General features: G+C 44.3%; 1 protein-coding gene across 3 annotated transcripts in view; it reads left to right on the plus strand.

Annotated features, from left to right (window-relative positions):
• Positions 1-13,684, plus strand: part of Rassf3 (Ras association domain family member 3) — a 64,706-nt gene that overhangs the window by 35,417 nt on the left and 15,605 nt on the right. Inside the window, exon 1 of one of the 3 annotated variants that reach the window (XM_090327988.1) lies at positions 11,661-11,990. The exons of the other annotated variants lie outside the window; for them this stretch is intronic. The gene's annotated coding sequence lies outside the window, so the exon portion shown is untranslated. Of the gene's footprint in view, positions 1-11,660; positions 11,991-13,684 lie in introns of those variants that run through there. 3 annotated transcript variants of the gene reach the window in all.

Below are 13,684 nucleotides of genomic sequence, written 5' to 3' on the forward strand. Positions count from 1 at the left end.
AGCGGTAGAGTGCTTGCCTAGCATGCACAAAGACCCAGGTTCAATTCCTCAGTACCACATACATAGAAAAAAAAGTGGTGCTGTGGCTCAAGTGATAGAGCCTTGAGAAAGTCCAAGGACAGTGCTCAGGCCCTGAGCTCAAATCTAGGACTGGCAAAAAAAAAAAAAAAATAGCTCTGCTGGATGCTGGTGGCTCATTCTTGTTCACCTACTTAGAGGTTTAGATCTGAGAACTGCAGTTAGGAGCCAGCCTAGGCAGACAAAATCTTAAGATTTTTATTACCAGTTAATCAGCAAAAAGTCAGAAGTGGACATATGTGGCTCAAGTGGTAGAACACCAGCCATAAGTGAAAAGGCCATAGTTCAAGATCTGCTTCTGAATCTTAACAAAGCCCTTGCATAACTTGGGGCACCCACTAATCTCTGTGGATAAGTGGGAGCAAAATATGACTAGCACAACTAGTGTAGTAGCAGGAACTACTGGGAAGTAGGCTGTGTTATCCTTGACTTGCCATGCTGGTAGGTATGCAGTGATGATGAAGGGCAGTCAGTCTGGTTCCTGGTGGGCATTATCAGAAAAAAAAAATGAGTAGTAGTTCTGCAAAGGAATAGCAGGATACTGGGTAGTCCAGTCTCAATCTCCACAGCTGGTCTTTTTTTTTTTTTTTTTTTTTTTTTGCAGAAAACAACAGGTGCCACCATGCTTAGCAAAAATGAAAAAACCCAGTGTGGTGAAACGCCCCATCTCAAACCCTGGAATTTGGTTTGGCTTCTGACCAGGCCGTTCAGAGAAATTTTTAGAGGCCCAGGGTGTAGGCTTGGGGTTGCTCTTTAATTAAAATGGATTGTTAAAGTCCCTTTTTAGGTGGAGTTATGAAGGAACAGAAAATGTGCTGATGTGTGCTCAATCTGTTGCCCATTGCTCATACGCGTTTTATAATGTTGAGTGGTTTCAAGATAGGCATTGAAAAATAACAGCTGTAGTCAACTTTCTTCCCCTAGTACTAAGAAAATACTTACAGTGTTTGGCATAGAATGGAATTAGTTATGGAATGCTGATTGTTTATTCTGTTTTAGAATGAAGGAAATGAGGCACAAAGCAGGAAAACCATTTTTTAAAAAGAATTTTTTTTTTTTTTTTGTCAATCCTGGGCTTGAGCTCAAGGCCTGAGCACTGTCCTTGGATTTTCTCAAGGCTAGAGCTCTACCACTTGAGCCTTAGCACCACTTCTAGCTTTTTTCTATGTATGTGGTACCGAGGAATTGAACCCAGGTCTTCGTGCATGCTAGGCAAGCACTCTACCACTAGGCCAAACTCCCGGCCCTGTTTTCTTTTTTTTTTTTTGGTAGCAGGGCTTGAACTCTAGGCCTGGGCACTGTCCCTGAGCTCTTCAGCTCAAGGCACCACCCTACCCCTGGAGCCACAGCGCCACTTAAAATTTCTTTCTGGTGCCAAAGATGCAACCTAGGACCTTGAGCAGGCAAATAGTTGTCCACTAGGCTATGCTTCCAGTCTATAGATTTGAAATAGTTTTTTCTCTCTCTTTATGTCTGTGCTTCATTTGCTTTTTTACTTTCTTTGAACTTTTGCATTCTGAGTGGCAACTAAAACATTCTCTAAAAATACCCTTTAGTAGCTTACTAAATATTTTCTTTTTGTCTAAAGTTAGCTGTTTTGAGCTGTGTTTTCTGTTCTTAGAATCCCCCAATAGGCTCTCTGGCTACTTCATTCTTCGCTGTTATATGTTCTGTTATATGCACATTTGATGGAGAAACAGACAAGGAATGACAATACAGATGAAGGTATAGAAGTTTCTAACTAGATACCTTCCCTTTCATGGAGCCTTCCCAAGATGGACCCTTTCTTGTTACCAGCCATCAGTATTGCTTGCCACTTTATTCCCCCTTAGTGTCACCTTAGCATCCCATCTAAGCCCTTCAAAGGCCAAAGTTGCACTCATATGCTGAGCAACTATTTATCAGAAGGCAAAAATCAGTCCATTTACTGAGGAGTGGGAAAAATATTAGGTGTTGGTATAATCTGCAAAGTTGGTTGGTTCATAAAATTAAGAAGTGGAGGGGTAGAAAAGCAAGAAAATGAGAGCCAAGGTATCTGAGAATGGAGTAGAAAGCCTGTCACTATTAGAGAGCCACAGAGGTGCAGGGACTGGGGTCTGGAGGGAATAGAGCTGTGGGAAGAGAAAGTAGCCAACTGCCATCTGCCCTTCCTCTGCCCCAGACATGTCTAAGACTTGTTTTTTGTTTGTTTTTCAAACAGTATCTGTGCTCTCAAAAATGTTCTTTAGTCCATTTCATGCATTTTGGAAACAAGTTTACTTTGTAAAAGTAGGTATGCTCAAGTAACAGTTTTCATTTGCTAACCCCTAGAATCATTTTTCAATTGCCTCATGTGGAAAAGGGTTTTTTTCTATCTATTATGAGTGGGTGTGGGGTGTGGTTATGGTTTCTGTCTTAACAGAATGTGTGTGTGTGTGTGTGTGTGTGTGTGTGTGTGTGTGTGATGGGGCTTGAACTGGGGCCTGGGCACCCCCTGTTCCCGAGCTCTTCACCTGAAGGCTACTGCCCTACCCTTGAGCCAAGCCCCACTTCCTATTTTCCAGAGGTTAATTGGAGATGAGTCTCAGGTCCTTTTGTGCCCAGCCTAGTTTTGAACCTTGACCCTCAGATCTCAGCCTCCTGAGTAGCTAGGATTACAGGTGTGAGCCACCATGCCCAGCTATGTTTTAACAGAATTTTTGTCTTAAAGGGCCGGGAGTTTGGCCTAGTGGTAGAGTGCTTGCCTAGCATGCACGAAGGCCCAGGTTCAATTCCTCAGTACCACATAACATAGAAAAAAGCTGGAAGTGGTGCTGTGGCTCAAGTGGTAGAGCTCTAGCTTTGAGAAAAGTTCAAGGACAGTGCTCAGGCCCTAAGTCAAGCCACATGACTGGCAAAAAAAAAAAAAAAAAAAGAATTTTTGTTTTAAAATGTTCCCATTTTCTGGCGTTGGTACTTAAGGAGGACTGAATTTCATCTATTCCCTGTCATTCAGTCAGTCCATTCTCAATGGAAAGCAGGGATCAGGGGTAGGAGAACGACCAAAATCTATCATTATTGCTAGCAATACAAAAGCTGAGAAGGAGATTGTGGCTTGTCCCCGTGGGCAGGTGGCCTTCCTGAACCTCATCTCTCAGAATGGCTTATAGCTTCAGCTGTCTGTGCCAGCCTGCATGCCTACTTTCTCCTGCTAGACTGCTTGTCTCTTCCTCCCTCTTATGCAAGAGAATCATAGTGCTTTCTCAGGCTGGCTGCAGGTTTTTCTAAGGCTCTAGAGGCCGTTTGGTATGACTAGAAAGGGTATGTTTTTGAACTTAGTCAGGCTTACACTCCTAATCTTTTATGACCTTAGCTTGATTTCTGCATCTCTATGGGGTTAAACTTCCTACCTCACAGGTTCCTGGGAGGGTTCAATAAAGGTGTACTGTTGATGGCATGGTCCCCTGTTGACATTCCACAGCCTCTGAGTCAGATGCTTCCAGTCACCCTAGGGCACTTTTGCTCCATAATGTATCATCATTACCAAACCTCTTTCTTCTAACCACTCCTTCTTAGAGCCTTGGAAAGCTGGGTGATTAGAGTGAGCCTCCACAGAATGAGACTTGAAAGTTTGACTGCCTTCCCATTTGTTATTTGGGGAGAAACAACCAAAATAAGTATGCCTAAGGAAGTAAAGTTCTAAATGAAAGCATTTTAGATATTACACATCTCTGAGACAGTTTGGGTCAGACCTGGTATTGATTTTGTCTGGAGTTGCTGTGTTTATCTTTCAACAGTGCCTTTCTTATTCACTTTTCCAGGACTTTAAGAGCCTGAATTAAATGTTGAGTTCCTAGAGAAGACTGGTGGTTTAGGTGAAGGGAGAAATACAGTGAAATTCTCAGCTCTTCTCCCGACACCCCCCCCCCCAAAAAAAAAAGGAGTTCCTGGTGTTTCCTTGAATGTCAGGAATGAAATAGTTCTTATCTTCAGGGACCCTAGCTTCAGGCAGTGCCCCCTGGGGACAAGGATGTGGGGACGAGCTGCAGGCATCCTGTGTTTAATCCTGGGTTGCTCCTCCTCTTTGAGTGTCTAATGCTTGCTTCCTGTCCAGGTCTTCCACTTGGAATGAGGGAAATGCAGCCAGGGCGCTTGAAGCTGCGTAACTACCATGTGGTTGTCTCAAACTTCTAGTGCTGATGATTATTAAGTGAAATTCTCTCTTCCCTTCCTCCACTGTCCATCAGTCTTGAACTTGGAGCAGTTTACAATCCCTACTAGTCTGTGGTCTTTCCCTGCCTCTGCATGTGGTGGTGGGGGGGAGGGAGGAGGGAGGGCAGGCTGGGGCTGAACTCCCCACTCCTCCCCACCCAGGGCTAAGGAAAGGTGGAGCAGGCTTCCTCCGGGCTTTGGACTTCCTGTGCACATCACTGCAGAGGAAAAGGAGGCAGAGGGCGTGTGAAACCTCAGGCTTCAAGAGTGGCACTCCTGCCACGATAGAGACGACAGAGACTATGAAATTGCTGTAAATTAACAAAAGTAAAAATAAACTGGCAGTCTGGTGTCCAGGGTAGCTGTAAAGTAGCTTTTATTTATAAATTAGTCAACTGATTGAGTGATGTTGAAAAATTAGTCTTTGGTTTTGGCAGTCCTTGGCACTGCAATTTCTTTCTCCTTTTATGGTTGGAGTAGCCTTTTTGCCTTTACAAACAATGGGCATCTCTATACCTAAGGGATCTTGGGCTGGCAATCCCTAGCAACTTGTGTATGCTGTTTCCTATGTGCACTTGGTTGTCTGTGTTGAAGAAAATGAACAGCTTCTCCTTGTTGATGCCTCTGTTTTCTTGAGGCTGGCAGTGGGCACATGAAAGTCTATTCAGTGATACTGGCACAGTGCCTAGTTACTTTGTGTTTGCTTTTGTTTTGAAGGCTATTTTTTTTTTAATACATGAAAGCTTCTCTCCTGCCAGGTTTTACCTGCTTGTTTGTTGACTGACTAAACTGTACAGACTAGGGAAATTTTCATAAAACTTGGATTTTTTTTTTTAAGACAAAGAGAAGAAAAAGACAGAAGCCTATGGGAAGGGGAGAATCTATCCTAGACCTCACCAGTCAGGCACAAACATGCTTATTTACATTTTGGCACATTTCTTTTCTGTTGTTAGGTACTTCTTTTTCATCACGTTTCTTGTCTTAACTGTGAATATATTTCTTCTCTTTTCAATCAAAAGCTCTTCTATAGACTTTATGTCAACAGATTCTATATATTCCTTCTTAGGCTATGATGGTTGTTAGCCATTTCCTTAATGCTGGGAATAGAGTTTTCTAATTTTTTAGTTCTCTTTGTCTCTGGCCCTATTAGTAATTCCCTAGAAAGTTGCCAGGTGTATTATTACCCAACACTCTGAAATTCAGACTAATACTGTATCAAAGCAAGCAAGCTTCCAGAAGCCAACATTGGACAATCTTGAGAGTATTTCATTCTCTACCTGCTTTCCATGCCCTTCTCTATGGCCTTCAGTCAGATTGTGAAAGGTATGGGGTGGTGTGTGATCACAGAGGCATCACCAAGTGGGGAGGTAATTTCCATACCCTTCTCCTCTTTCCTCCTCTACCCCCTCCCAGGTATTTGGGTTGGAAAAATTCTGCCCCACTGGACTATGGAAGAGGAAAGGGAAGTAGAAGAGAGTCATGAATGAGACCTTTCTAACTGTCGAAAGAGCTCAAGTACTTTTGTTTCAGACTGGGCCTGAGCCCTCCGGGGCTGGTATTGAGCCACCCAGTTGGATCCAGCGAGGTAGCTGAGGTAGCTGTGGACCTCAGGCCCCAGGCAGTCTTCCTTATGAGACTTTGTCTCCTGGTCTCCTCCGTACCTCACCATTATCTTAAGCATTGCCTGCTCCTTCCTCCACTCCTCCCACCATCCTGATTGATTGCCTGTATTGCTCCCATGCTCCTGGTGACATTTGACTCACCAAGCTGGTTGAGGACCTCAGGAAAAGGGGACCTTAGGATACTCTGGGCTCCCAGAGGTGCTTATCTCCTGAATTTTAGTTGAATTCCTCTACTCATTTTTTTCTTCTTCAAATCATTTCACTGAAACCCCTTGGCAGGAAGGAGGAAGTTGATTTTTTAATAAAACCAACCCTATATTTGAAATAGGATAGGGAAGGGGGGGAAACAAGATGAGGGGCAGGGGTGGGCGGAGGGAAATGGGGACCAAGATATGAGAAAGGATATCAGTGCTTGTAAAGTAATATACCTTCTATCTGGTGAATATAATGTGACCCTTGTATTAATTACAATAAAAATATATGAAAAAAAAAACCCCAAACCAACCCTGGAGCTATACTTGGTAGAATCGGCCGAGCTCTTCCATGGTTCCAGTCTGAGCAGGGTTCTGGGAGTGCCCACAGCAGGTGGAGTCCTTTACACTGTTACTGATAAGGGGAGGCTGGGTCTAGCTGGTGCCATCTTGGCCATGTGGTAGGTAAGGAATTGGCTTTAACTGGCACCATTTTGTCTTGGTGGTGAAAGAAGGTGAAGACCCACCTCCCAGATAATGGGCATGCCTGAATTCTTAGAGGCAGGGGCAAGGGCTCAGATGATAGGTTATTGAACCTGTCAGTCCTGTGCCTTGAACTCAAGAGACTCTCTAGTTTCCTGTGACCCTGTCCCCTGCCCCTGGTCCTATTTAGGCCCAAACCCGCCCAGCACAATTACTCCATGCTTTGTGGTCCTGACTTTCCTCCGGTCACCATGGTATCCCCCTTCAGCTCTCCATTGGGGTTGGTCTGGTTTGTTGGTATTGTTTTTCTCTGCTCTTTCTTTCCTTTCCTGCTCTCATGGCTCAGTTTTCTGACAGTGTTAAGTGTAGTCAGGCTGCAGGTCTTTTGAGACAGGAGCCCACCTTCCTTCTCTGGCTTTCCAATTCGACCTCTCAAAATGTGGTTTCTTTGTTTTACCTTACAATACATCGGCTGTGTATTTTAATAGCCAGGAGCAGTTTTACCAAAAGAGTTATCTTGAGAGGAGTGCATGGTATGAGAGAAAGGGTGGACAGGGTTGATGAATTGAATTCAGGGGAACTAGAATGATATTAAATTGTGGCCCTCTTCAGACTTTCAAAGTTGTCTCTTTAAAAAAGAAAAATGCAAAACACTCAAGCTAGGAGTTCCAGTACTCTGAAGGAGTACAGTAGCCTTTAGATGGGAGCCATCTCTGGTTGTATAGAGGTAGAGCTATTGGGCTATTGAATTAATAGGGCTTTAATAACAGAGAATCAAAGGTTATAAATCCTGTCTCAGAAGAGTTCAGTGGACATTGTTTTTACATGGAAAGTACCATCTACATTTTAAAATAGGTTTCACTGGCAAAATGGCCACACCTTTTGTTGTCTCTCTAGACAGATTTCTGCTTGTGAATTTAGTGACCTAGAGCTTGCTGTGTTTCCCAGATGTGCCCCACTTGCCTCCTTGGTTGCTGCAGCATTCCTTCCTGCTGACTGTCTGGCTCATCTCCAAATGAGCCTGTTCATTTCCCTTCTCCTGTATCTTCCTTATCACCCTAGCTCAAAGGTTTCACAGAGGCTTAGCAGACTGGAGGCCTGACCTCCAGACTCTGACCTCATCAAAAGCTTCCAGTGTGTCTAGGCTGACCTGAATTAGAGGCCTGGGTGGCTCCGGAGCCATGGTTGTCATTGTGATTAGCTGAGGGAAATATGTAGTTGCTGAATGACCCTCAGGCCCCTACCAGCAAGATGTTTTAATCCAGAATTTGAGGTGGGTGTCAAGTCCCCATTGTCTTGTTAGCTTAACTTCCTTCCTGGCTCCCTGGCCATCTCTTATCTTACTGCTGCCAGTTAATTTTCCTAATCTCCTCTTGCAGAGTTTTTGATTAGGGTAGTGTTGCAGGTGAAAGAATGGGTATGCTGAAAGAGCCCATGGTACAGTGACATGCTGTAAGAATGAGGGGAACTGAGTGCCTGTGTTCGTAGCTTCTCCTGAAACTCTTAGGAGCTCACTGGGATGGAGGGTAAGGATGCTGCCGGTATTGCCACTACCTTCCAAATGGCCAAAGCTGAGTCGCCTGGTTTGCATGTGCATGGATGGTCTGAGGCCTCTCATCTGCTCTCTTCCTTAGTTTACCTAGAACTTGAAGAAAGGTAAGCTAGTTGCAAAGTGTATCAGAAACCAACTGCATATTAGTTGACTCTCCTTTGAAAACAAGTCAAACTGGGATTTCTAAGTCTGACTGGGATCTGGTCTGCCTTGAGGCTGGACCTCAAGCTGGGCACTAGAGAAGAAGGGTCCACCTCCAAGTTTGTATTTGGGCTCCAAACAAACCAGTGGCTGTTTTGATTATTGGCACACGCTCCAGTTTAAAAATACAACCATATAGGATATTGGCAGAGTAGTTACCCATGGGTTTAAAAACTGAGGTCATGGGAGGCCCACATGAAGTTTTTTAAATGTGTATCACAACTGCAATTAATCTTATTAACAGGCTGAGCCTGTGCCTGCTTTTTTAGCCCCAGGGTGGGCGAGGGTATTTAAGGGGCATGCTTTGAAGACCTTACATTCTTTGATGATACAGATGGAGAGCAGAAGCACATAAAGTCTGATATAATAAAGGCCTTTTTGTATTGCCTTTGCAGTTACATTCAGGTTTGAGAAGCAAGCAAAAACATGCCATGTGGATTGATAAGGTATAGCCAAGAAGATGGATTGCAAATGCAGATTTGTAACTAGGTTCCAAGACCAGATCAGAAAGCATTGAGTAGGACTGAACCCACTTTGTATGTAGGACTGAGTTCTAACACAGCATCCTGCTTGTAAAAGATTAAAAAAAAAATGGCAGGGTAGTTGAAAAAAAGCAAAAGTCAATGCAGAAACCAAGTCACCGAGAGTGCTCTGGGTGTTGAATCTGAATCGAAGAGGGTTCCACCCCAGGGCTGCTGTGGTTAGGATGGCATCCTGGATGGGTAGACGCACAGGTGAGGAGCAGAGAGAGTTTCAGCACGTGCCTGCTAGGGTGTCCCAGTGTGGGCAGGGCAGGGGGGACCGGTGGGTTGGAACACTGTATGAACTGTAGCTGGGGGTGCATGCTGATTTTCTGAGTGTGCTCTTGTGCATTTAAAAGAAGGGTGGTACAGATCTACTAAACCTGTTGTTTATTTCTGTTCATTTAGTTCTGTAGACTTTGGGGGAGCCTGTCTAACATAACCCCCTTAGCTAGCTTCCTCTCTGATGTTCTCTTAATTGGGGCTAAAGATTGGCTTAAAATTGTCAGATGTGTCAGGTTTAGTTTAGATGTGGTAGTAATGCCCCAATGAATACAAATCTAACCACTAAGTGAATAGTAAGACATAAGAAGTCTCTTCCTCTGTGGGTGTGGTGGTACATGCCTGTAATCTCAGCAGTCAAGAGGGTTGGGCCAGAAGATGGTGCATTTGAGGCCAGCCTTGACTACATAATGTGATCCTGTGTCAAAACAAAGAAAAAGACAGTCTGTTTTACAGTACTCATTTGCACATAAGTAATGAGTAACACTTTCATACCGTTATTAAAAATCTATTGTATTACTTTGTTCCATGCCCTGTGCTTTTAGTGAATTCCTTTTTTCTCTGTTTTTTAAATTGTAATTAATACAGGGGTTACAGTTATATTTGCCAGATAGAAGATGCATTACTTCTCACACATTGATATCCCTTCTCATGTTTTTGTTCCCATTTTCCTCCCCCCGCTTTTAGTGAATTCTTAAGAACAAGATTTCTCAGAGCTATGAGCCTTCTATAGAGCCTTCTCTGGGCTCTTTGAGAGGGAGGAGAAGCCAGTGGCACAAAAGCAGCTTTCTCTGCACAGCTCATGTTGGAGGATTAGTGTTCCCTGGAACATTGTTTGGAAAACCTGCAGTCTGTGAGGCTGTATGCATTGTCCTGCTCTTCTCAGTTGCCCTCACTTTTCTGCTTCCCTTTCTTTCCTTAAGACAAGTGATGCATCTGTTGCTACAGGGGGACGGGGGGGGGGGGGGGTAAGATTTTGAGATCGCTTTTTCTTAGTATTGATATGATAAACAAAGTGTCTCATGGTTGTACAGAATTGCCTACCTGTAAGTTGAATTCTGGCAAGATAGGTTTCTGAATCCTCATAAAAAGTGCCAACTATGCTCCCCCAGCTGGCAGGGAACAAGGTCACACACAAAGGTTAGCGCGGAACCCTATGAAACTTCAACATTGGTGAGATGAGAACACAGCAGCGGGCAGCCGCTATACTTGTAAGGTCATAGACAATGGCTCTGAGCACTCCAGAAACATCTGTCCCAAATTCTTCCTCCAGGAACAGAGCTGTGTTTGCTCTAGAACAGGTGTCCTTTCATCCTGTTTTACATTGGCGTCTTTACATTGCGTTATACTTCCTTGTTCCTCATCGTCCTGTGTCTATGAGGGTCTAGATTTGCACTGTGTAGCACAACAATTAAATTCAGTTCTTCATTGGAGTGTTCACAAGCCTCAACATCTCTGACTCTTCTCCTTGTATACTCCAGTGACTTCTAACTGCTAGGTGCTGGTGGCTTATACTTGTAATCCTAGCTACTCAAGAGGCTGCTATCTGAGGACACAGTTCAAAGCCAGCATAGGCAGGAATGTCTGTGAGGCTCTTTTATTTCCTGTTAACTATGAAAAGCTAGAAGTGGAGCTGTGGCTCAGTGGCAAAGTGCTAGCCTTGAGTACAAACGCTGAGAAACAGCACCCAGGCCCAGAGTTTAAGCCCCAAGATGCCTCCCCCCCCCAAAAAAAGATTTCTTGCAACAGTTTTTTTTCCCCCTTCTTGTTCATTATACTTTAAAATCTAGTTTAAGAGCATCTAACTTTAAAGAAATTTTGGAGACTGTAGTATGGCTCAGGTATCAAATCAGCCTAGCAAGCATAAGGCCCCCAAGTTCAATTCCTAGTATTGCTAAAAATAAAAATAGAAATTTCAGCATGGGCTCCCAAACTCCTTGAGTTTGCTTACTGATTAGGATGTGTATGTACAGAGCTGGGTTTTTGTTCATAAGCAGATCTCTCCTTGATCTTGGTAGAAAGGTATCTTTCCCAGAGCTTGGGTTTCTCTTGTGGCTTGCTCTATGGTACTTTATTTGATTTTCCAATTGGAACAAGCCTTGACAGGAAGTTGGCTAAAGAAGTCATCACCTAGGCCCAGTTCCTTAAGCCAGGATCCACTGCTCCAAGCAGTATTGTAGTGTCAGTATAAAGAGCACTGGGTGTTTTGATTGTGAGTATGTTCTAGGGCTAGAACTTGTTCTGTCTGTATTGTATGGGGACCCTCGTCTGTTGGGATATCAGTAAGGCCATTTTCTTTTTTTAGTAAGGCCATTTTCTAATAGTGGAGATGAGATGAAAAGTAGGAATTGGTGATTTTCAGAGTCTAGTCTGTTTGACCTGGTTAAGTTTAACCCATCTACTGACCTGGCCAGGAGTCAGAGCATCTGCATGTGAGAGCTGTGGGACCTCCTAAGGGAGGGGCGGTGGTGATGTCACCATGTACTGTTTATGATTCATTCTCCAGTCCATCGGAAGAAAGCCATGAGCTGACTGTAATCCTTGCAGCTCAGGAGACTGAGACTTGAAGGACCACACTTTGAAGCCAGCCTGGACAGAAAAGCCCCAGAGATTCTGTCTCCATTTAAGCAGCAAAATGCTGTATTGGGTGGCTGGAGGTGTAGCTCAAGTGGTACAGTGCCTGCCTAGTGAACACAAGGCCTTGAGTTCCAGCTTCAGTACTACCAAAAAGAAAAAAAATGAAACCCTCATTTCAAAATGCTGGATTGGAGGAGTGGCACAGGTGATAGAACACCAGTAGGTAACTAAGAGTGTGAAATCCTGAAGACCCAGTACTGCACACACACTAAAGAAAACTGCGATTTGCTCCTCTAACCCTCGTGGATGAAGGGTCAGTAGCTTTCTTGATTTTTCTGTTTTTCTTTGTCCTTGTCTTTTATTGAGGAAATTGAACCCATGCTAGAAAGGTGTTCTACCATTGACATACGTATGTCCCTAGTCCTGCTTTATTTCTCACAGAGGTCTGCGATCAACAACTTTATGAAACCCTAAATACACACGAACGTGGGGGTGGGGAGGGGAATCACACAAATTTTAGTAGGCTGTCAGCCAAAATGATTCAAACGGCAGACCACAAACTGTTTCCCAGCTTGACGTGTTTGGCCCACAGCCTTGGCATTCAATAAATAGTTGTGGAATCATGGCTTGTATTATATATTCTCATAGCTGGGTTAAGTAGGTGTTGTTTTGCACATTTTACAGAGGCGCAGAGAATTTAAATGCCTTTGGTCACACAGCCAGAATGTGGCAGGGCTGTGATTTTAGGCCTAAGTATGTCTAACCATAGTCCACATTCTTTACTAGGCTGAATTAGAGAGTCAGCAGCAGATTTATCCTCATACTTTCTTTTGAAGTCACTCTCAGTGCTCTTACGTTTGTTTGGGTGTCTGTTGTTTGATATTTTAAGTTTTGATATGGCTTTAGTTACAGAAGGGTTACAGAAGAGTATAAAGCAGACCCTTTGCTCAGAATGGCAGAGGTCTATCCTGAGATGGCTTGATGTCAGCCTGTGGGAGTGGGCCATGCTCCAGGATCCCCTAGTGTCTGTGAAGCAGGGTGTGTCCCCATGAAAAAGCTCACAGTGAAGAAAACAAACAGCGCTGTGCCCCACCCAGGAACTGAGGCTAACCGAGCTGGAGGGCAGCTCTTCAGGGCCTGCCTGCCTGCTGTAATAGCGGGAGAATGGAAGGTTAGAGTTTTGCTTGGAATGAACGTTCTCTGGATTTAGACAAAGCTAACTCGAAGCCTGTCCAGCGGGACTCAGGTGTGGCATTGGCCACTCCCTGGCTGTTGAGAGCAGTGAGGAAGCATTCATAGACTGCTATGCCTGCCCTCCCAGTTTCCTCTCCTGCTTCCATGGTGAAGAGAGCTGTTTATTGGGGTTTTCTGTGCCACATTACTGCACAACCTCTCCTCTTTGTGTTCATCCTTTTATTTCCTTTGCCCCTTTTGGATTCTACTCTTTTCTCCTTCTTCCTATGAACGCTGGGAACTATGGGTCTTAGGAACGAATGAATAACCACGAAGAGGACTCATCCTTGGGGAAGCAGAAGGGAGACTCTTTCAAAGGGTTGGAAGTTTTCCAACATTATGAATCTTTCTCTGGCTTGACACTAACTGAAGTCAGTGTCCCTGGCCCCATGGCCTGAGCTTGTTACTTCTCTTCTGCTACCACACTCCATTCTCAGGCCCCGTGCCCAGTAATCTGTGTGAAATGGCTTTCCTTAGCGTCTTCAATCACTCCCAGCCTGTGCTAGATGAAGGTGAAAACACCAAGTTGCCAGTGGTGTCCGCCTTGCCCTGTGACAGCTCTCAAAAGCCCCTGGCAGGCACCGGAGGCCCAGCAAACCCCCAGCACACTTTTGCAAAAGGCACACGGCCTTCTGTATAAGGACCTCTAGCACCATTGCTGCATGAGTTGACTTAAAACCACAAGACTGAGAGCCCTGCCTGTGAGCTTTGGCTGCTTTTGAGATTTACTTTCCAGTTGGTTTTTTTTTTTTTTTTTTCCTGTGTTGGTTTTGG

This window comes from Megascapheus bottae, chromosome 2 (genome assembly GCF_031878675.1).
Source record: "Megascapheus bottae isolate mThoBot1 chromosome 2, mThoBot2.hap1, whole genome shotgun sequence".
In the NCBI taxonomy this organism is placed as follows: domain Eukaryota; kingdom Metazoa; phylum Chordata; class Mammalia; order Rodentia; family Geomyidae; genus Megascapheus; species Megascapheus bottae.